General features: G+C 42.1%; 1 protein-coding gene across 2 annotated transcripts in view; it reads left to right on the top strand.

The window, feature by feature from the left end:
• Positions 1-21,469, top strand: part of LOC117503102 (protein eva-1 homolog A) — a 121,537-nt gene that overhangs the window by 62,726 nt on the left and 37,342 nt on the right. Inside the window, exon 1 of one of the 2 annotated variants that reach the window (XM_034162271.1) lies at positions 11,696-11,964. The exons of the other annotated variant lie outside the window; for it this stretch is intronic. The gene's annotated coding sequence lies outside the window, so the exon portion shown is untranslated. Of the gene's footprint in view, positions 1-11,695; positions 11,965-21,469 lie in introns of those variants that run through there. 2 annotated transcript variants of the gene reach the window in all.

The following is a 21,469-nucleotide window of genomic DNA, read 5'->3' as shown; positions in this document are numbered from 1 at the left end:
TCGCATCATATTGCATCGCATCGCATCGTATCGTATCATATCACGTCATATCGTATCGCATCATATCGCATCGTATCACATCATATTGCATTGCATCATATCGTATTACATCATATCATATCGCCACATATCGTATCATATCATATTGCATCGCATCGTATCACATCATATCGCTTTGCATCATATCATATCGTATTACATCATATCATATCGCCTCATATTGTATCGCATCATATCATATCGCATCATATCATATTGCATCGCATCATATCATATCGCATCGTATCACATCACTCTGCATTTAATCATTAGTGATCGATCTCTGCTCCCCTCCACAGCATGTCTTTTTCCTGGTTCTCTCCCTCAGCCCCAACCAGTCCCAGCAGAAGACTGCCCCTCCCTGAGCCTGGTTCTGCTGGAGGTTTCTTCCTGTTAAAAGGGAGTTTTTCCTTCCCACTGTAGCCAAGTGCTTGCTCACAGGGGGTCGTTTTGACTGTTGGGGTTTTACATAATTATTGTATGGCCTTGCCTTACAATATAAAGCGCCTTGGGGCAACTGTTTGTTGTGATTTGGCGCTATATAAAAAATTGATTGATTGATTGATTGATATTGCATTGCATCATATCATATCGTATTACATCATATCATATCGCCTCATATCGTATCGCATCATAATCGCGTCATATCATATCGCATCATATCATTTTGCATCACATCGTATCGTATCGCATCATATCATATCGTATCGTATCGCAATGTATCATATTGCATCGCATCGTATTGTATCGAATCGTATCGTATCACATCGTAACCAGTAAAGTACTGTTCTCCCGACCATCTAATTCACGTTACAGAATCCAGGGTTCACCACGGGCACCAATGGGTCTTCGGGCCTATATAGAACATAGCTATGTTCATAGAAGTCGTACTACATATTCCTCCTTACAAATCTGAACATCCACACTACTGCAAAATTTGTACGCACATTCTTGTATGATTGCACAAAGAAACAAAATTCCATTTATTTAGTCAAGTCTTGATCCATGGAAGCCTGTTTCCCCTACAGGGGTCTCACATTTATGTAATATTATGACAACAACAACAACAACAACAAAAATCCCCAGAAGATCATGACATAATTATGAGATTGAAAATTTTGTGGCAGAAACGATCTTCAACAGTAACCAGATCAGCCAACTTAAGACTCTTGTTTCTAAGTGTTTGTTGCCGTCAGATTGTTCCCCAAGAATCCGGTTGTTCTCTGTCAGCACCAGTCAGATAAGAACTCGCCGACAGTTCAGCTGTGTTTGTGAAGTCGTGTAGCTCGATTCGCCGTCTGACCTCTCTTATCTGTCCGTCTGATAACGTATCTTTCCAACAGCTCTGGTGCTGAGTTGGGTTTTGTAAATCTGTTTGGCCATGTCAGAGAGAGACAGAAGAGAGGGGAAGGATGTGGGACGGTGTAATGTGGAATAGATAGAACACACTGTAAGGTGGGAGGAGGCGGCTTTTTGGGTTTGGATTCAGGGGGCTGAACGTGAGTAAATAAGTCTAGCTGCAGCAGACGTTAAGTCATTGGTTTTTCCAGGCTCCAGCAAAGGGGTAATTTTTGGAGATTCTCTTTCACTGGTGGTTGAATGTGTGCAGATTTGACCCCCTTTGTGTTGGAGTAGGGGGGCGGAGGATGTCTATCTGTACACGATTGGCTGTATTTATGTGCATAATGATGCATTAAGTATGGGTTTGTAAGCAAAATAATTTGTTCTAAAACAAGATGTTTCCCGTAAAATTGACCAACACAGATAGCCCAATGTTCAAAGTAATGCCAGTACTTCTTGCTGGATAGTCAACCATTAACTCAATAAATCAATCATTATTTCCTGTAGGATTGTCTTGTTGGCCTGGTGGTCGGCTTTGTCAGCTAAAATCGGTTGAGGACTATTGATTTAGAGATGCTTGAGCTGTGAGAGTCAAGACAGACACGTCTGACATGATCTTACTATACAATTCGAGGCCACAACTCCACTTTTCACTCCGTGGTTTTGTTGGGTATGTTTATGGCTACAGGCTCTGGATCAGACAACCCACCTTTGATTCTTTGCGGGGATTTCACTTTTCATGACAAATGTAATCTTTAAAAAAGAAAATCTCAGTTTTGGATCAGGTCTAGGGTAAAGGTTCATGTTAGGGTGAAAGTCTATGTAGTCTTTGGTATTAATCATGGACTTTGCGTCTTCATCATTTGAGGGCATCTTCAGCAATTAGAAGAGGTCAGATTTTGTCAGTTGTGTCAGTGGAAACGCACCCTGTTTGCATCCTACAATGACACACTTTCACATTAAAACTGTTTCTTGTGGCGCTTTTGCCACTTTTATGTTAAATTACTTTTCTTGGTGGTTAGGTTAGGTTCTCGGCGATAGCTTTTCACATTTAGTTTTACTACCTGCTGCAACCCAGTTCTCACTTGATGAAACTCTCATCATTTAAAGGTACTTTATGTAAAATTTCAGGGCTAACCTACGTGAAATATAATTTTGATTGCTAGACCTTTAGTCATTTATCTACCCCCCGCCCCCACTACCACCAATACCGACAGAAAAGAATTCAAGTATCATCTTTTTACAAAGTCAGGATTTGCTTCAATTATTTATTTGAGAGAAATTGTGACTGATTCTGAACTTTGGTAGACCAAGGAGAGAATCCATTGTGGCGACAGACCCTGCTCGGACTGTAGCATTTAAATATGTAGTCTGTCCAACAGGTGGCAGTATAGCACATGGCGTCTTCCTGTTCAAAGACTTTGAAACATTTCAAAGCACTTAACCATTATACTAGGGGAGCTACGGCCACTACCTTTGCATCCCCCCCAGGACTAACCAAACCAACTTTTTTAGGTTCCTTAGATGACCCCAAAATAAAAACTGGCCTCAAGCCAGTTATCCAAGATGGCGTCAAAATCTATCTATCTATCTATCTATCTATCTATCTATCTATCTATCTATCTATCTATCTATCTATCTATCTATCTATCTATCTATCTATCTATCTATCTATCGATCGATCGATCGATCTATCGATCTATCGATCTATCGATCTATCTATCTATCTATCTATCTATTTTTTTTTCACTAAAACACCAATGGTTTCTGTCATTATTAAGTCTATTGTTTGTTCCTACTATGTATTTTAATGATAAGGGTCTATTGGTGGCCATTTTGGATGCCATTTTGAATCTTAAACCCATGAATTAATTTAGTTTGGGCACAAATGAGTTTGCTGTGACCGGCAATGGTCTTTCCATTGAATCTCTGTGATATTTAAGTTGTTTATATGGTGTGTAAAGGTGTTTTAGTGAAGAAAAAAAAAAAACTATTTTGGCAGCCATCTTGGATAACTAGCTTGAGGCCAGTTTTATTTTTGGGAACATCCTGATTGTGTTTTGAGGTCATCTAAGGAACCTAAAACAGTTGGTTTGGTTTAGTCCTGGGGGGGGGGTGGGGTGGGGGGGTGCAAAGGTATGGTCGTAGCTCCCCTAGTATCACTAATTTGCAGTACAAATGAAAAGTTTTGCTTTCATCTCCAGCCGCGCATTCTGTCAGACTTTTCATTGTGATTTTACATTCATGCTCTGTTGTAAATTTTGGCCCATATTTGCCCCCATAGTTGAGATCCTGTTTTTCCCTACAGTTTCTAGCTCATCAAGGTTTTTACTGTCCAAGACCTACACGATTACTAGCGCAAGGAATACATCTTACATCAGCATACGCACACATGCGCCTGATTGGGAATTCTTGTTTGATGTCTGCTACAGATTCAAATTGTGCCTCTGTGTGACTGCGATTTGTCAAGTCATAAACCCTTTGAGCTCCTGATTGTTCTTTACACAGCCCTAGGGGTGGACTCGCTCCCTCACCAAAACACAGCAGTAAATGGCCTGGAACCTTCCATAAGTCTCCGGGCACACTTCAACCAGCCACCACTGTCAGGTTTCATTTGCTTTCACTCCCACAGGAGGAAGTCGCTGTATTTGTTTATTGACCAAAAACTTCTTGAGGGCCATCACAAAGTGACAGCATCATTACGAATCAGACATCTGAGGAGTTTAATGTGTTATAGAATAAAATTTATGTCGAGTCATGTCTCACAATTGGATTAATGTCTAAATTTGCGAAAGTTTCCATCCAACACAGTTGTGGGAGATTAATGAATGAGTGCGCTCGGAGCATTTTCTTCAAAAAGCAAAAGTTCCAACGTGGATCCTTTGAAGTACTTCAGTCATGCTAATTATTTTGTCTAAGGTTTACCGATGCTGTTTGAAACTGGAGGATTGAAAAAAAATGTACAGCTACACGTAGCATATTTATGTTTGAGCTTTTTTTCGTTTAGGAAAAAGCCCAGTAGGAAGGATCTCATACTGCTTAAGCAGACTTGTTTTTTTATTATGCCCCCACTCAACGCTCAATGAAGCTCGGGTGCCATTACGTTTTCACCTTGTCCAGGCGTCTCTCTATAAACTTCTTTATTTGGCCCAATAACTACAGAATACATCCTCTGATTGAAACTATTTCTTGGTGGTGTACTGAGGGAGGCAGAAGGAAGGTTCCTTTCGAAAATGGCCGTCATCCATTAACCAGTATGCTGCTATGGGCGACATCTTGCAAAGTAACTAAAAAAAACATCTTGTTTTATTGAAACCATTTCTTAGTGGTGAATTAAGGGAGGCTTCAGGAATGTTCCTTTTGAAAACGAGGTTCATCCATCAACCACTGTGGCCTCCATGGGCACCATCTTTATTTTTGTTTCCACATAATAACTGAAGAAAGCCTCATCTGATTGAAACCATTTCTTGGTGGCGTATTAGTGAAGGCTAGAGGAACATTCCTTTTAAAAATGGCCATTGTCCATTATCCAATATACCCACTACGAAAGCCATCTTGAATTTCATTTGCACACAATAAGTAAAGAACACCTTGTCCGATTGAAACCATTTCTTATTGGTAAATTAAGGGAGGCTTCAGGGAAGTTCCTTTTGAAAATGGGGTTTGTCCATCAACCACTGTGGCCTCCATGGGCGCCATGATGATTTTTGCTTCCACATAACTGAAGAAAGCCTCATCTGATTGAAACCATTTCTTGATAGTGTATTAGTAAAGGGTAAAGGAAGGTTCCTTTTAAAAAAGGCCATTGTCCATTATCCAATATGCCCACTACGGAAGCCATCTTGAATTTCATTTACTCACAATAAGTAAAGAACACCTTGTCCAATTGAAACCATTTCTTGATTGTGTATTGGAGAGGCTTGATGAAGTATCCTTTTGAAAATAGGGGTCAATACACCACATACCAAATGTAAAGTTGCAATGTTCTGTTATACAAATAGGCCATATACCATCTTTTAATCACCACTCTTTCACTATCAAAATAATTTCTCAACTTCACTATAACCTCTCCTATGAAAAGGACATATGTCACACTTTTCCTTGGTCTTGTTTTTTGTAAGTGTGTTTGTGTGAAAGATCTCTGATATATAAGCTTAAACTGAATTTATCAAAATGTAATTCATGGGCATGCTTGATGATCATCTCATATCCCAAGAACCTTCCTATGTCTTTGCTGTATTGGTCCCAGAGGACAGTTCCTTTCCTCCTTGGACCCGACCTTTTCCCTCTTGAACTTTTCTTTGCAGGCCCTGAATATACCTCACAGCCACACCGCCTATTTCAGCCACGCATAGTGGATTCTTTGAGGGGATGAAGGGAGAGGGAAAAGTCCAATGAACTGGGAAGGAAATGGATTAATTGCAACACTTAGCTGGTTAAAGGAATTTGGTTTTTAAAAGGGGTCGTCAGTGGGACACGTTAGACAGTTCAAGTCCTGAGTCATAAACCTCAAAATAGAAAAAGGAAAAAAAATCCATCCATCCATCCATCCATCCATCCATCCATCCATCCATCCATCCATCCATCCATCCATCCATCCATCCATCCATCCATCCATCCATCCATCCATCCATCCATCCATCCATCCATCCATCATCCAAATATAATTAATAACGCTGATAGCCTATATGACTTTTCAAATCCAGAGCAGAGAGCACTTGACATTTTGACTGGAGGCAAACTCTGATTGTCCCTAATAGCTATACCAGAACTGCATCGCACATCAATTGAAAAATATTTTAGTTGTGTCTTCTGCACAATATTATAGACATTTTTTTTTTCCACAAATCATGACATATTCAGGATGTTAAAATAGCAAACAATAGTTGGCCACAAGACACAGGTGTTTTAGCTGGGGAAGATCAAGAACTGGGGTGGGCATGGACGGCCAAGAGAGTGTGAAGTTCTCAAATAAGATCTTCTGTTTTGACTATATTCAGTTGCAGGAAAATATCAGCCATTCCTCATAATCTTGATAGCAGTCCTGTATTGACAAGTCCAATTGACAAGTCAACAACATATAAAGTAACTGCATCAGTTGTCCAAGATGCCTTCAGAATTATTGAAGATGTATTCAAGGGGAAGATGTATAGATTGAACAAATGGAGTTCCAGGACAAAACCTTGAGGCACTCTGGAAAACAGACTAGCAAATGAGGTCACACTTACTGGCAGCAACTAAGAAAGTCTTAGGCCAGGAAGGATTAATTATGTCAGGGGCAATTGTGATATGACTAAACAGCAGAATTGTTTAAAACACAGAATGATTTCAATCTCCAGGAATTTTCACAGCACTGAGTCCAAACACTAGGCAAAAGACAGGAATCTGGAATGACAGCGAGAGTCGATAACGTGGAGTCCAAAACACTATAACTTGAGCAAAAACAGTATGCAAAAGGAGGCCCAGAGTGACAGCAACTTTAATAAAGGGGAGTCAAGAAACACTGAGACAATACTGAGAGTTACTTCATGACAACTAGTCTTTAAAGGACGCTGTGCAGTTAAACCTGTAGAGATGTGAAGAGGAAGGTCTACAAACCGGAAGTCAAAACTAATGCAGTGTTCATCTAAAGAAGAACACTACAGTTAAACACCACAAAATAGCATAGAGGAAAAAGTATCAGAGATCACTCAGAGAAACTATAAAATGCTAAAATACCATCGGCCATATGAGCATTGTGTTCTCTTTAATTTGCAGTTGTTTAATTAATTATTAAGATCCTACAGTTTGTAGGATCTTACATTTTTTTACATACAATTTGTACATGTTCAATCAGTCAATAAAAAACAATATTTAAGTTTTAACTGTGTCTGCAGGAGGCCTTGCGGGTGCGCATATATGATCTTTTGAGAAGAGCAGAAGTTCTCTAAATCAAGGAATATTTGTAGATCACCCTTTGTGCATTTCCAGGTGTTAATGAGACAAATTTAACTCCATAGCAAGTTAGCTTTGAGTTAGCAGAAGTTAGCGTGCATGCTAACATCAGCAAATTGTCTTGAAAATCAGTTCAGAGCTGTTATTAGGTTCCAAAAACAGCGTTTTAAATAGAAAAGTGTTTATTTCTCACTAGCTTTTAGATAATATGAGAAAGGTGTTATTTCTAGCCAAAAATGAAATGAAATAAGCAGCTACTGAATCCAGGAAGTGACATCACCACGCTAATGGCCGCTAAATGTTTCGTAAATCCTTCCAGAGGTGTGATCATATTACAAAAACAGCATTTTCAATTTTAGAAACGTTTATTCCTGGCTAGCTTTTACATAATATATGAGAAAGGGGTTATTTCTAGCCAGAAATGAAGCGAAGCTTGCACGTAGCGACACGTCACCACGCAAACATCCACGAGATCATACCATAAAATCAGGTGCAGAATGTGACTTTTTCACATGTTTTGTCTAAGGTCTGTGTCCGAAGAATAGGCTCTGTCAATTTGAAGACTGTGGCAGTAACAGGACTGGACTTATGCTGAGCACAGACAGAGGGACGGATGTACAGACAGAAAGCCTTCTCAGTACCCAATGGCCATATTTGATAGTCTCAGGTAAATAGACAAAAACAGGAAAATAGGACTGGAGCTAAAATGTGACCATGACATTATCTTTCCCATCTATAACCAGCTTTTTTGGGACCAGTTGATGTAATTTGATAAAGAAAATAGAGCATTATTTTTATTTTATTCATTTTTTTGTGAGTGCTTACTGCCTATGCCATAAGGAGACTAGTGAGGGAAGCCACCAAGACACCTATGACATCTCTGAAAGAGTTATAGGCTTCTGTGGCTGTAATTGAAGAAACTGTGGCTCATACGTTATACAGCTTCATGGTGGAGTGGCACACAGAAGAATTATATTACAGCGAACACAACATTTCAGCTACCGTTTGCCAGAAGGCACATGGGAGACCCGAGCCTAGATTTGATAATTTCCTGGTGGATTCCACATCCACGTGGTTTTATAAAAACATCTGTAGGCTCTCCATCCGGATATTTCAGGAAAAAGCTACTTTCAAAGCGTTTTGACCCGAGCGTGATCCGCGTTGCGTCTGACTGAGTGTTTGCAGAGAAGCAAAGCAGAATGGAATGAAGAGGCCCCTCTGAAAGTGTCTCGGCTCCTCAGTGCAAACCTGACTGTGCGGAAACCCTGGAACAACAGCACAGACGGCGGCACTCTCAGGAGCACTGCTGCGAGAAAACACACTGAGTGACCTCAGCCGACCCTCCGTTCCGTAGCGCCGGTGGTTGCTTTTGGACAGCGCCTTAAAAAGGCATCGAGTGTTATTTGTCAAATATATTCTTTTTACAAACTCAGCCATGTGGTGCCATCAGTTTCGGCCTTTAATCTTCTCCGGAGTAAGCAGCTGAAACTGGCCGCTCACGGTGCGGCGTGCGGCACGGACGTAAAGACACGTTTTTGGCTCAGATTGCATGTTGTTATTGTGATGTGCTGACGGCACAGGTGGATGGATTGTGCTTAATCAGCATGTTGTGCCACCTGATGTCACTGATCCATGTTGTCAGCATTTGTTGCCACACACATACACACACACACAGACGGGCAGAGAAAGGGATTCTTTTGATCACCTTCAAATATGCAAATCTGAAACGTTCATTTTACATATGTTGGGGTTAAAACGCTGCACTCAGTCAAAAAGGTCGGTTAAACGCGTACAAGTTTTGATGACGGGTCTTTGTTGTCACTTTAAATAAAATGTGTCCTTTGAAGGCACACAAAGTCCACACAGAAAGGAACTAGGCACAGGTGGAGTCAAACCCTAGAACTTCTTGCTGTGAGGCAACAGTGCTAACCGCTGAGTCACCATGCAGGATATTTAGTGCCATCTAGTAGTGAGGTTGCACTTTATGTTCTGATGTCACCGGTCATGATGTTGTTTCCCTTCATGTTTTTGCTTCATTTGTCATGTTGATACCTCTGGGCTACTGTGTCAGCATGGTGGTCTCCATGAGGGGGCGTACTCCCACGTACCAATGAACGGGTTCGAATTTTATGAAAGCATATTGATTCAGTGTTGCAGGTAACGTATGTATTAAAAGCCAAATGGCCTCTCTGTACGTGAATCCGTGCGTGCGTGCATGTGTATGGCTTTGATCGCGCAGAAACTGGGGAGAGCTGACATTTACCATTTGGTATACTTATGTTTTTGGGTCAAGGATGAAAACCGCCAAAACAGAACTTTGATAGAACTAATATTTTTGGAGAAACTACAGATATTAGCTATCAACTGTGAACATTGGACATTGATAATTACATTCTGGACTCACACGTCCTTCCAGCAGGGGGCGGTAAATCATCTCTATATTGAAAGTGAAGTGGCCTCTGTGTATGTGTATGTGTGCGTACGTGGGTGTGTGTACCTTCGATTGTGGAGAAACTGGGGAGAGCTGACATTTGCCATTGGGTCAAGGATGAAAGCTACTAAAACGGAACTTTGATAGGACTAATATTTTTGGAGAAATTACAGATATTGCATAACAGCAGTGAACAATGGATGTTGATAATTACATTCTGGATTTACACGCTATTCCAAGTCATTATAGCAACTTTGCATAATTTATTACCACCCTTGAAAAATGGCAGCTACCTATTTTATAAACACTACCCAATCTAGAGCCTGTGGATCCCCATGGACAGTGCGCTAGTTAATTTATTAATTTGTAACGACATTCCCATTTTAAGCAAGCCCACGCACAGGCGTCTCTAGATCGATCCTTGATGTAGATATCCCATCCGGGATTTGCGCAAGACTACCTTCTTCGCCATTGAGGGATTGCAACAATGACCCAGCACCCAATTCATGCATCCTACTGAACAGAGTAGGATCTAGAACACATCTTTGAGAAACACCAGAATTGGCTGGGAAGAAGTCAGAGACTCTGTTGTCCCAACCCCAGCCCACAGTGGGTCTTCAAAATGTACTTGTGTACTTGTGCCATGATGCTCAAGAATAAATGCTGTTGCTTTACATTTGGTCAACATCATTCCAAAGTCAGATTTTTTTGGCCTCTGTTATTGCCAAAAGGAAGTGATGTTGCCCCCACCTGAATTTGACGAGCCCCTATACCCTGTGAATGGTGACACTAAAGTTTTTTCTGCTCATTTGTTTTCTTTTCCGGACCGTCTGGTATGATTGTCGAGAAATAATACTTCTGTTCCGTGTGTCACAGGATCCAGTAAAAGTTGTTCTCAAAGAAATGGGAAAACCAGGGCCTCTCTGCTGATCGTTTAGGGGTCGGTCTCTTTACTGTTTCCAGTCAAAGCCATTTAAATCGCTGTAATCATTCCAACCCCGAACCTAGGGAGCATTCCCAGAGTGTGGGGGGGGGGGGGGGTCTGCACTCAACTTTGTGCCATTTGTGACCTGCACAAATGCAGTTCAGTCAAGCTACCATTTGTGTCGTCACGTTTATGCTCACTATAAACACTGGACGCGCGCGCAGGCCAACAGCTCCCTCTGATGTTCCCTGCGGCTTTCGCTTCGCCTGTTTTCCCAAGCGAGCGAATGTGGAAAGTGCAAAAGAAGCAAATCGCTGGATGAGAACTCGATGCCAGATTGTCAAATGTGCTCGCTAAACATCTCCGTGGAGTGTGCACGTGACTGTTTTTGTGTTGTTGTTTTTTTCTTCTTCTTGTTTTTGCATGTTGGCTGTGTAGTGTTGATGGGGGGGCTGTTGGGGGGGGCATGGGGGGTGTGTGTGTGTGTGTGTAATGCTTTCCAGTCTGTGGCTGGTTTCAGTTTTCTTCTTGCGGTGAACGCGGACGAAGAGATCAGGAAGAATTTTGTGTGTGTGTTTTGGGGTGGGGGTGCAGTCTGGGAGTTGGGATTCAAAGGGAGGGATTCTGAGGGCATCTTCCACACCGCATTCCCAGATTTCCAGTCGGAGTTGAATGAAATTTTCAGGTCATTTCCTGCGGCTGGCTGCACACTGACTTTTTTTTTCATCTTTCTCTCTTCCTCTTACACACTGAGCCCCCTCCGCCTCTCTTTCTCTCCACCTCTGGACACTGCATTCACCTCTTCTCTCTCTCTCTCTCTCTCTCTCTCTCTCTCTCCCCTGCTGTCACATTCCTGCTGTCTGAATCCGGCTTTAACTTTCCACCGAGAGTTGGACAGCAGGGAAACAAACCTAAAACAAGAGGCGAACCAAAGGATGAGCAGCTTTCCTCACTAGTTTCTCTCGTTCCCAGGATGTGAAGAAGACAAGAAGAGGAATCTCTTCATACTTCCTTGGCTCATGAGGGGAGGCGGTGGTGGGGAGTCATCACAAAGGAGCATACCTTCTTAAAGGGACAAACCTTTGTAATCCCGTCCTCTTCTTTCCCTTTTTGACCCGTCATCCTTCATTCTGCTCGGACCGGCCGACTGTTCACGTGAGCGCTTGTTTTTATGGCAACGATAGTTTCAGCTCTCTTGGCGGGACAGAGAGGGAGGAGTGTTTGGCACACACAGACACCAAGAGAGAAAGTTTCTGTCTGGACCTCGGAGGATTTTACGTTCACAGATGCCTTTGTAAGTGTCACCTTGCTGTCTTACTTTTAAATCCCTCCGCTGAGTTTGATTGTTGTTAAGCTTGTGTGACCGTCTGCAGTCTTGTTGTTTTCAGTCATACTGATGGCGATATGTGAAAGTATGAATGGATAACTTGTTGTGAGTGTGTGCTGTTCATTTGGAAGTGGTTTTGTGTGTCTGTGTTCAGCAGCTGAGAGAGGTAGATTTGGCAAGATGACTGATTGGATTAGATGTAGACAAGGGACTGTAGGTGTCATGTGCGGACAGATGGGCTAGAAGTACTCAGAAAGGTATGAGATGACTTTAAGTGCAACACGTACACATCCACTTTAAAACTACCTAACAACAGCCCTATCAGTATTGCTTTTGTCTCTTATCTCAGTAATGGCCTTTTTTGTAGTTTGCTTTTAATCATAGATAAGATGTGGTGCTCCTCAAGGATCAGTTGTAGAGCCACATATTTTTTCATGACACCTCTATGCAAAGCCATCACAAGACACAGTATTGGCATAAATACACTCTATGTGGTCATATCCATGATGACCTTGCAAAGAGATAACGTACAAATCTGTGCAACAGCACCCACTGATAAAAGAACCAACTTAAAAAGTGTTACAATCGGTAAAACAACTTAATTCACCCATATTTGACCAATAGTAACACTTTTTAAAAAACGTGTTTACATGCTGGCCTGGGCTTTGCGGTCACAGGATGCGGGACTTCTCTGTGTTGCCAGGGTGAGAAAGAAGTCAGCAGGTCAAAGAGCCTTTTCTCATCGTGCACCCCCCCTGTGGAACAGTCTTCCTGCAACCATAAGGTAGTCAGAGTCCGTGGACATTTTTGTCAAGACTGAAAACCTATTTTTATTCTCTTTCTTATGAATAGTTTTTATTTTTCATCTGTTTTATTCTTTTACTTCTGTTTTTAATTATGTATTTGAAATTTTTTATTCATTTTTAATTATTTATTTAAATTTTATGTTGAATTGTTCCGTGTAAGGCGCCTTGAGACGGCTTTTGCTGTGATTTGGTGCATTATAAGCTAATTAAATTGAAATTGAAATTGCTCAACTATTCTCTTTTTTTCAGTGCAGTGTTTGTCAAATTTGAAAAGTCCAAATAGTCATATTCCAGCAAAAATCAAATAACCTATTTCAGTAGTGACACAAGTCAATTATTAAGTTGCAAACCTCATTTTAAATTAAATAAAAATGGCAACAACAGTAAATAAATAAGTTGACAACACAGACGGTTGAGATCTTTACTGAGATATCTGTTCTTTCATTCAGGCTTTAACAGTTGCTTGTCGTACTGATCAGAACAGAACTTGGACTCTGCTTTAATTAACTTCGGGGAATGTATAAAAGTACAATTCACCAATTCACGATGCTGGTAAATGATTAAAACACACCACATCCGGTTGCTGATTTACCGCAGGCAGTTGATGCAAACTAACTGGAAAGATGTCACTTGATCCCAAAGTCCGTGGCGCCGCTATCTTTGAAAGCTGACACCTTATTTTTTGGTTTGTTTTGCGTATTGATGGTTGCTTCCATGTGATTTTGTGTCTCATTGCATGACTGGAAAACTACTTTGCATGAACTACTGTAGCTCAGTAAGATTGAAAAATAGAAGTATTATTTTATGCTATTTCGTATCTTTTGCAAAGCAAAATATTTCTACCTTTTGAATTGAAACAGAGATACTACAATCTGTACGTAAACCCTGAGATGCCACTGTACCCTTTTTAAATAAATCTTTACCTTTCATATATATTGTTTAGGGCCAATTTCACTCTCTCTCTCTCTCTCTCTCTCTCTCTCTCTCTCTCTCTCTCTCTCTCTCTCTCTCTCTCTCTCTCTCTATATATATATATATATATTGGCATATTTACATGTAAAATTTTAAAAATGAGAAGTTAAATTGAATGTTTCATTTGAAAAGATGTACAGAAATGAGGCCAAACTTTGAGTCGCACAAGTCCCTGATTCTTCTTGTTTGTCTTTCAGTCTTCTCAGTAGCCTCCAGTGAATAGCAAATTTTCTGTGTAATATAGGTGCTGTGGCTTTGGTGTGATGTATTCAGCATTTTTGTTCTTTTGCAGAACTACCAGCTGTTGTGCATTTTGTGCATCGACTAAATATTTGATCATGTAAGGTGTTTTTTTTCTCTCCTTCGGTCGACATACTCTCCTGAATGGGCTTCACAATGAAATATTAATATAATTAACGTAAGGCAGGTCAGTCTTTCACAGTGAAGCTCTTTCATTGTGTCAGGTACACACTGCCGAGCTAACAAAGGTGTCCTAAAAACACAATAAAGATTGAGGTATTTAGTCTGTTTTGTGGCTCCTGTGTTGTTTAAGGCCTGCATGGACTGGATGTGTTGGGTCGGGTTGTGGAAACCAGCCGCTTAGGTGCCTTTGTTGTCAAGGAAAGTTTACTGACCTTGACTTTGCTGAGGATCCTGTGATTGCAGCACTTGAGGAGCTGAGTTAGGAATTGGAGTGTTTTGGTTTGTTATTGTCCTGGATTAAGACTAAGATTAAGGCTTTCAATGACTTTCTGGACTTGGCTGTTGGGAGTGTATCTTGGGTCTTGGGAAGAGTTTATGGATTCATGAGCTTGATGCCAATAAGTTTGATTGATGGTCCAAATCTGTGGGTCCTGGTGCTTCCTGGCATGCTGTATAGTTGTAAAACCTTGACATTAACCAGTGACCTACGGTGTTGACAAGATGTCTTTGGGACCAGATCTTTTCAGAAGATCTTTGTGTATTGCTAGAATGACTTTGTCTCAAGTGTGGTTACTTTGGGAGACTCAGATGAGGAGTATCGCTTGCATTGTGAGGGAATTTCAACTACTACATTTTGGACATGTCTTGCATTGATCCACTGTGCAGGTGCCTTGGTGTTGAGAACCATAGCCACTCATGAAGGCCAAGAGGATGCCCATGGTTCACCTGGCTGTGGCAGATAGATGGTTACTTTGAAGCATTGTGGGTAGACCGGTTGGCTACCTTTGTGGTGGTCATCCAGGACCCAAGGCAGTTCCGTAGTGTGGTAGATAGTCTGAGACACTGTACCAGTATGTGCTCCCAAACCTGACCCTAATTTGACATTTGGATACTTCTGTCACATATCATTGCGGAGGTAATACCAGTATCCCACTACAGTGCTGGTCTCATGTTGGGATCGGAGCATAATCGGTTCCCCCACCTCGTCCAAAATTTATTGAAACCTAAAATATGAGCTGTTCCAGGATTGGAGGCCCAAATATTAGCATATCCAGCGATTCTTTCCTGTTGTTCATTGTGTGCCGTTCCAGAGAAGCCCACCACAAGCTCAAGAAAACTGCTGGCTTTGCAACCATCACACACGTCAACTCTCATAAACAGGACTGGAAAAAAACAGGGAGCTGCTTCCACGAGACAATAGTGGAGTCAGACAACCAGGCCCTAAAATGACAAAATACTTCAGATAGCTTCCAAATGTTATGTGTTTGGGAACATGTGCCTTCAGCGGGTCAGTGCTTTTCAGCTTGATCTTAGCTGTGAATGTGGCTGCGTATAAGGTTGTAAGCTGACGATACTTATCCACACCTACTTTCACCTACACCCAACTTGCAGTGCCGGCTCGGTCCCTCCCAAACCACAAGGGACTCTTTGTTTGTAATTTATGAATTAGTGTGTGGTTAGGCTTATGAGAACAGGGGGCAGGCCAGAGGCTCGTGGAACAGGAGCAAGAATGAGACCAATCCCCGAGATTAGCAGTGGAGATATCCTTTAGAGATGGAGAGAGAGATTGAGATGACAGTAGAAATGATGGACGACCGACTTGTTTCTTATCTTTGTTTTACACTCTTTCACCGCACACTAAGGTAAGATTTCAGGTTCGACAATGTTGTGATCATCTGTGTGGTTTGTGTCGGACTGCTCCGTTACAAAAGCCGTCAATCAGCATTTCTCTTTGTGCTTCTTCATTGTTTCTTATTGCGCAAATCCCCCATGCCCCATCACTTGTTGGCTTGCTTTAGCTCTTTTTCTATAGAAAAAAGTTTTATTTATATAGTCTAGTATGAATGGAACCTGGCACCGTCCGGAGCTTTGGCCTTGTTCTCGCAGTGCAAAGCCCCTTTTTCCTATCCAACCCCCTCCGCCTCACTGTACTACCATTGATTTGATTTTCATCCCATTCTTCTGTTTTTGAAAGTCAGCTTGCCTTTCTAATGGCTTCTACTCTCCTACAGAGAGGTGTTTTTTGGTGGTTTTCCTGCTGTAACAGGAATGAGACTATAAAGAAGATCTAGGTTTGGGTGATGTGTACTTATTTGGTAAATCATGAAGTCCCAAACATGTACGTGTAACTTCAGGGAGGAAAGTTCTTCCTGCTATCTTGGATTATTTTCTGTCTGTGCTTGAGAAGAAAATTCTTCAGCCACCAAGCAATTCTGAGCACAATAAAAATAAATAAATAATCATTTTAAAATTATATTTTAACTGCAGTAGAACTGGAACCTTGACCAATAGAAAATCTCAAGCACTAGTTTGGAGTACAAAAAAAGTCCAGTACTGGCAGTGGAAAGGAAGCCTTATTTCCCATGTAGCAACTTGCAACAGTTCCGGGGTGCACCTTCTTTTTCCTCTCCAACATATTATAGCCAATACTCCAATAATATTTCAGTTCAGCCATAGTATCCGGTTACACCCCACTTCTCTGTGTCTGTAGTATCTCAGGCTTCAGCCATGACTCAAACTAGAATAGTGGCTGCAACATCCATTGTTTACAATCATTATCTATATTTGTTTTTATGCCTTTGGGTACTCCTAGTTGCTCAAGGTTGCGGCAGATGCCTTTACTGACATAGCGCCAGTTCTAGATCAGGCAACATGCTTACAGCTCCCAAGTGGTCTGCCAGTCAAGTGCTAATCTACACCTACCCTGCTTCACTTCTAAAATCTTTTGGGATCAGGTGCCCTCAGCATTACGTGTCCTATATTCTCCCTTGTTGTACTGTCTCAGCACAACACATGCGTGATGTTTCGTACTGACACTGTGACAATTCGTGATCATTGTTGCTGACATTTTGTCTGGTCGAAACAAGGTCGAAAATAACCTACCATCCCTGGTTCTCAAGACCAGGCACCTAAGTGGCTGTACTCTACTCTATTCTACTCTTCTATTCTACTCTTCTTTTTTTTTTTGATATTTAGATATACCTTAGTATACACGAGTAGAGTTCTGCCTTAGAATTGGAATGTATTATAGAAGACATCCATCCATCCAGCCATCCATTTTCTTCCACTTTATCCGGAGTCGGGTCGCGGGGGCAGCAGCTCAAGCAAAGCTTCCCAGACCTCCCGATCCACACACACCTCCCCAAGCTCCTCCTGGGGAACCTCAAGGCGTTCCCAAGCCAGTCGAGACACGTAGTCCCTCCAGCATGTCCTGAGTCTTCCCCAGGGCCTACACCCAATGGGACGTGCCTGGAACACCTCTCCAGCGAGGCGTCCAGGGGGCATCCAGAAAAGATGCCTGAGCCACCTCAACTGGCTCCTTTCGATGTGGAGGAGCAGCGGCTCATCTCCGAGCTCCTCCCGAGTGACCGAGCTCCTCACCCTATCTCTAAGGGAGCCCCAGCCACCCTGCGGAGGAAATTCATCTTGGCCGCTTGTACTCGCGATCTCGTTCTTTCGGTCATGAGCCAAATCTCAAGACCATAGGTGAGGATCGGAACGTAGATCGATCGGTAAATCGAGAGCTTTGCCCCCCTACTCAGCTCTCTCTTCACCATGACGGTCCGATACAGCGACCGCATCACTGCAGATGCTGCACCGATTCGTCTATCGACCTCATGCTCCATCCGTCCCTCACTCGTGAACAAGACCCTGAGATACTTAAACTCCTCCACTTGAGGCAAGGACACTCCACATACCTGAAGAGGGCAAAGCACCTTTTTCCAGTTGAGAATCATGGCCTCGGATTTGGAGGTGCTGATTTTTATCCTGGACACTGCAAACCGCCCCAGTGCATGTTGAAGGTCCTAATTTGACGAAGCCAACAGAATCACATCGTCCGCAAACAGCAGAGACGAGATTCTGTGGTTCCCAAACCAGACCCCCTCTACACCCTGGCTGTGCCTAGAAATTCTGTCCATAAAGATAATGAACAGAACCGGTGACAAAGGGAAGCCCTGGCGGAGGCGAACGTGCACTGGAAACAGGTTTGACTTACTACTGGCAATGCGAACCAAGCTCCTGCTGCGGTCGTACAGGGACCGGATAGCCCTTAGCAAAGGACCCCGGACCCCATACTCCCGGAGCACCCCCACAGGGTGCCCCAAGGGACACAGTCGAACGCCTTCTCCAGATTCACAAAGCACATGTGGACTGGTTGGGCGAACTCCCATGAATCCTCGAGCACTCGATGGAGTGTGTAGAGCTCGTCCAGTGTGCCGTGACCAGGACGAAAACCACACTGCTCCTCCTGAATCCGTAAGCATCTGTAAGCAGTTTTATAGAAGACATACCTTACTGAATTTTCATGGAACTCTCTTGCAGCTTTGCTGAAATGAGCATCATTGCAGCAGTATCTTTGCAATGATGTCACTACATGATGAGCGGGGCACTGAGAAAAGTTGCCAAGGTCCTCCAAGAACTTTAGTTGGCTTATAGATCTTGGCAATCTGTGAAGGTCCTGGTAGTCAGGAGGATATAAGCCCTGAGGCCCATTGGTGTTCGTGCTTATTGCCAGATTCCATGGTGTGAAGTGGATACTTGTCTACCCCCTCCTTGGGCACGACGCCGGTCTGATGCGGGTTAAATCCCTGCCTAAATCCGGTACCCATTTCCAGCTGCATAGACTGATCCAATATAGGACTCAGGCATTTAGTGTAACCAGGAAACAAACTCAGTTCTTCATATGGGTAGCCCAACTCCTGATCCCACTGATCTACCTTCTCTCCACTTCTCAAAGCAGATGCTTCACTTTATTGTTCTTCTACCCAGCCTTGGCTTCTCGTTTTCTCCTGGGCCTGGTCTTTTTTATGCTATGAAACAGTCAGTCCTATCCCAGCAGAGCTGTGTTTTATCACATTGCTTTGGTCAGTGTTATTGCTCGTGCTTATTTTGGATCGGGCTTTGTTGAACCTCACAGCCTTGGGGAGTAGTTTGCCTCCCAGCAAGACTGTGAGGTCAACTTTTGGATCCTTCTAGCTTTAAAATGTCATCATGGTGGGTGAGAGCGAGAATGTGGGATGAAAAACAGCGTAAAGAATTGTACTACCAACCTGTGCTACCGTTTTGGATGTCATGTTCACGCAGGAAAATTAACTTTCTGGTCCAAGTACTCTGGTTAGGGACAAGGATGCCACACTCCTGTGTGTCTTGAATCTGTGTGTAGTTTCCTGGGTGGTCTGGACATTGAAGTACTCCAGTTAATTAAAGGAAAAGCAGAAAAAGCCTAGTGTTAAGTGAAGTGGGAGGGTGATTACACAGGTACATCCGATCTAATTAGTCTCCAGACAAATTCATTCACTGTTTTATAGACATTATCTGGGTACAAGATGATCTCAACTCATTACATTTTCATATTAAACTGCATAATATTGCATGTTAATAAGGCCAAAGAGTTTTTTTTTATTCCCAATCAGCCAATACCTGACAATGCTTTGCACCAGTTGTTTCTAGGATGCGATGGGAAATATCTTCAACCATAAAAATCCTCAGTGCAATTAATTAAATTCCTTAAGACAACATTATTTTTGGAAATTATTAATATGTTTTCATTGCACCAGGAGCTCTACTGGTTTGAATGGTACTAGGGTCTTTTTGTGGTGGGCTGCGTTTCCTTTATATGCATTTTGTGGCTGTAAGCTGTCGCTGCAAGATTTCTGCCGGCGCTGATTCAGTTGGGCAGGCGCACATTAAAGCTGGCCTCTCTGTAACTTGCATTCGCTCATTTATTTGATTGGCATGTGCATCGACGTCAAAATAAACCCGGGAATAAAATATCCTGCAGAAATACTCGTACATTCATCAGTATGCCTGGTAAGTTTTTCCCCTATGAAATAGTTCATGCTGTGTGTCAGTCTCACTGTTTCATAAGTGTGCTGCCAGTTTTAAAAACATTTCACTCTCCTTTGCTTACAGTATGCACCACGTCTGTTTCTGATGTGTGATAAACACGTCTAACAGGCCAATCGGGTAGCGATTTCCACAAAAAAATTTGAACATTTTTCTGGTTCTTGTAAATGTTTTCCTCCTGCTCACAGAGACAGTACAGGTGCATAGCCAGAGAGGCATGTGGTTGAAAGGCTTCCTTCACTATTAGAGGAAAGATCCACATTTGAAGACATTTTAAAGATATTTTTTACATATGACAATAACAGTAGTAACAGTAATAATGATATATTTATTATTATTATTGTTGTTGTTGTAAATAATACCACTTATTAGCAGTGGCCTGTCTTCTCTGCTAATAAAAATGAAATAGTTTCTTTCCGAATGGGTCTTCATTTTGTTACATACACTGCTGTATAATTTACACAAGGGACCGTAGTATACTTTTTTCACTAATAGTTTAAATGTGGTAAAGGTGATAAAAAAGGCTTGTATCCAGGGATATTAAAACAATAACCTATTATTTTAAGTTATTCACTGTTTAAGGTGGCCACTTTTGGCCGACATGAATGCGTATGCCTTAGTAGCATTAATGTTTTCCACTTTCCACTCACGCCTCACTCCCATTAAACTGAATTTGTTCTGAGAAGTGGAGAGCAAAGCCCACAAACAAGCTACTTGGACAGACTAAACCAGGAAAGACTCGCCATAGAGCTCTGTTTACTGGGACAGCAGTAAAAAAAGATTGCAGCGATTGGTACACCATTACGAGCATATTTGAAGTAGATTAAACCCAATAAAATATTGTTTAATTGTACAAAATTAGTGTAATTTTTGACTTACTGCTTTAGCAAATGTAGAGCAGGTAGCTCAGCGGGATTGGAGTTGGGCTACCAATATGTAAACCTGGGTTTGATTGCCGGTCACACTACCTGTCTGTATCTGTGGACAAGACTGTGTTTGGCTAGTCCCAGGCCACCCAGCTGTAATTGGGGATCAGCTTAGGCTGGGGAAGTAAGTGCGTTGGACGGTGTCCCATCTGGTACACGGGGCATCTTGTCCACTTTATGCTACAGAATCTGGGCATTAGTACGGATACTAATGGGCCTCGCGGCCTTTGTAGTAGGACTTACCTGTTTAACAAACAACACAGGGTACCAAACTGAGCCATTCTGGTTCTGAGGATGTAACCAGCGAACTGTAGACTGAAGAAGCCACTTGAAAGAGTGATGACATGGATTAAAAAGTAAACAAGAAGTTCAGATCCCTTTGACAAATCCTCTCCAAACCCGTAGTCCATTTATGACTTAATTGATCTAATAAAGATCAACACAGTTTTTATGTATTGGCTTGAGTCTCAAAACTCATCCACCCACTAAGACTTCCAA

The sequence above is a fragment of the Thalassophryne amazonica genome, chromosome 21, assembly GCF_902500255.1.
Source record: "Thalassophryne amazonica chromosome 21, fThaAma1.1, whole genome shotgun sequence".
In the NCBI taxonomy this organism is placed as follows: domain Eukaryota; kingdom Metazoa; phylum Chordata; class Actinopteri; order Batrachoidiformes; family Batrachoididae; genus Thalassophryne; species Thalassophryne amazonica.
This window is presented reverse-complemented; position numbering and strand designations above follow the sequence as displayed.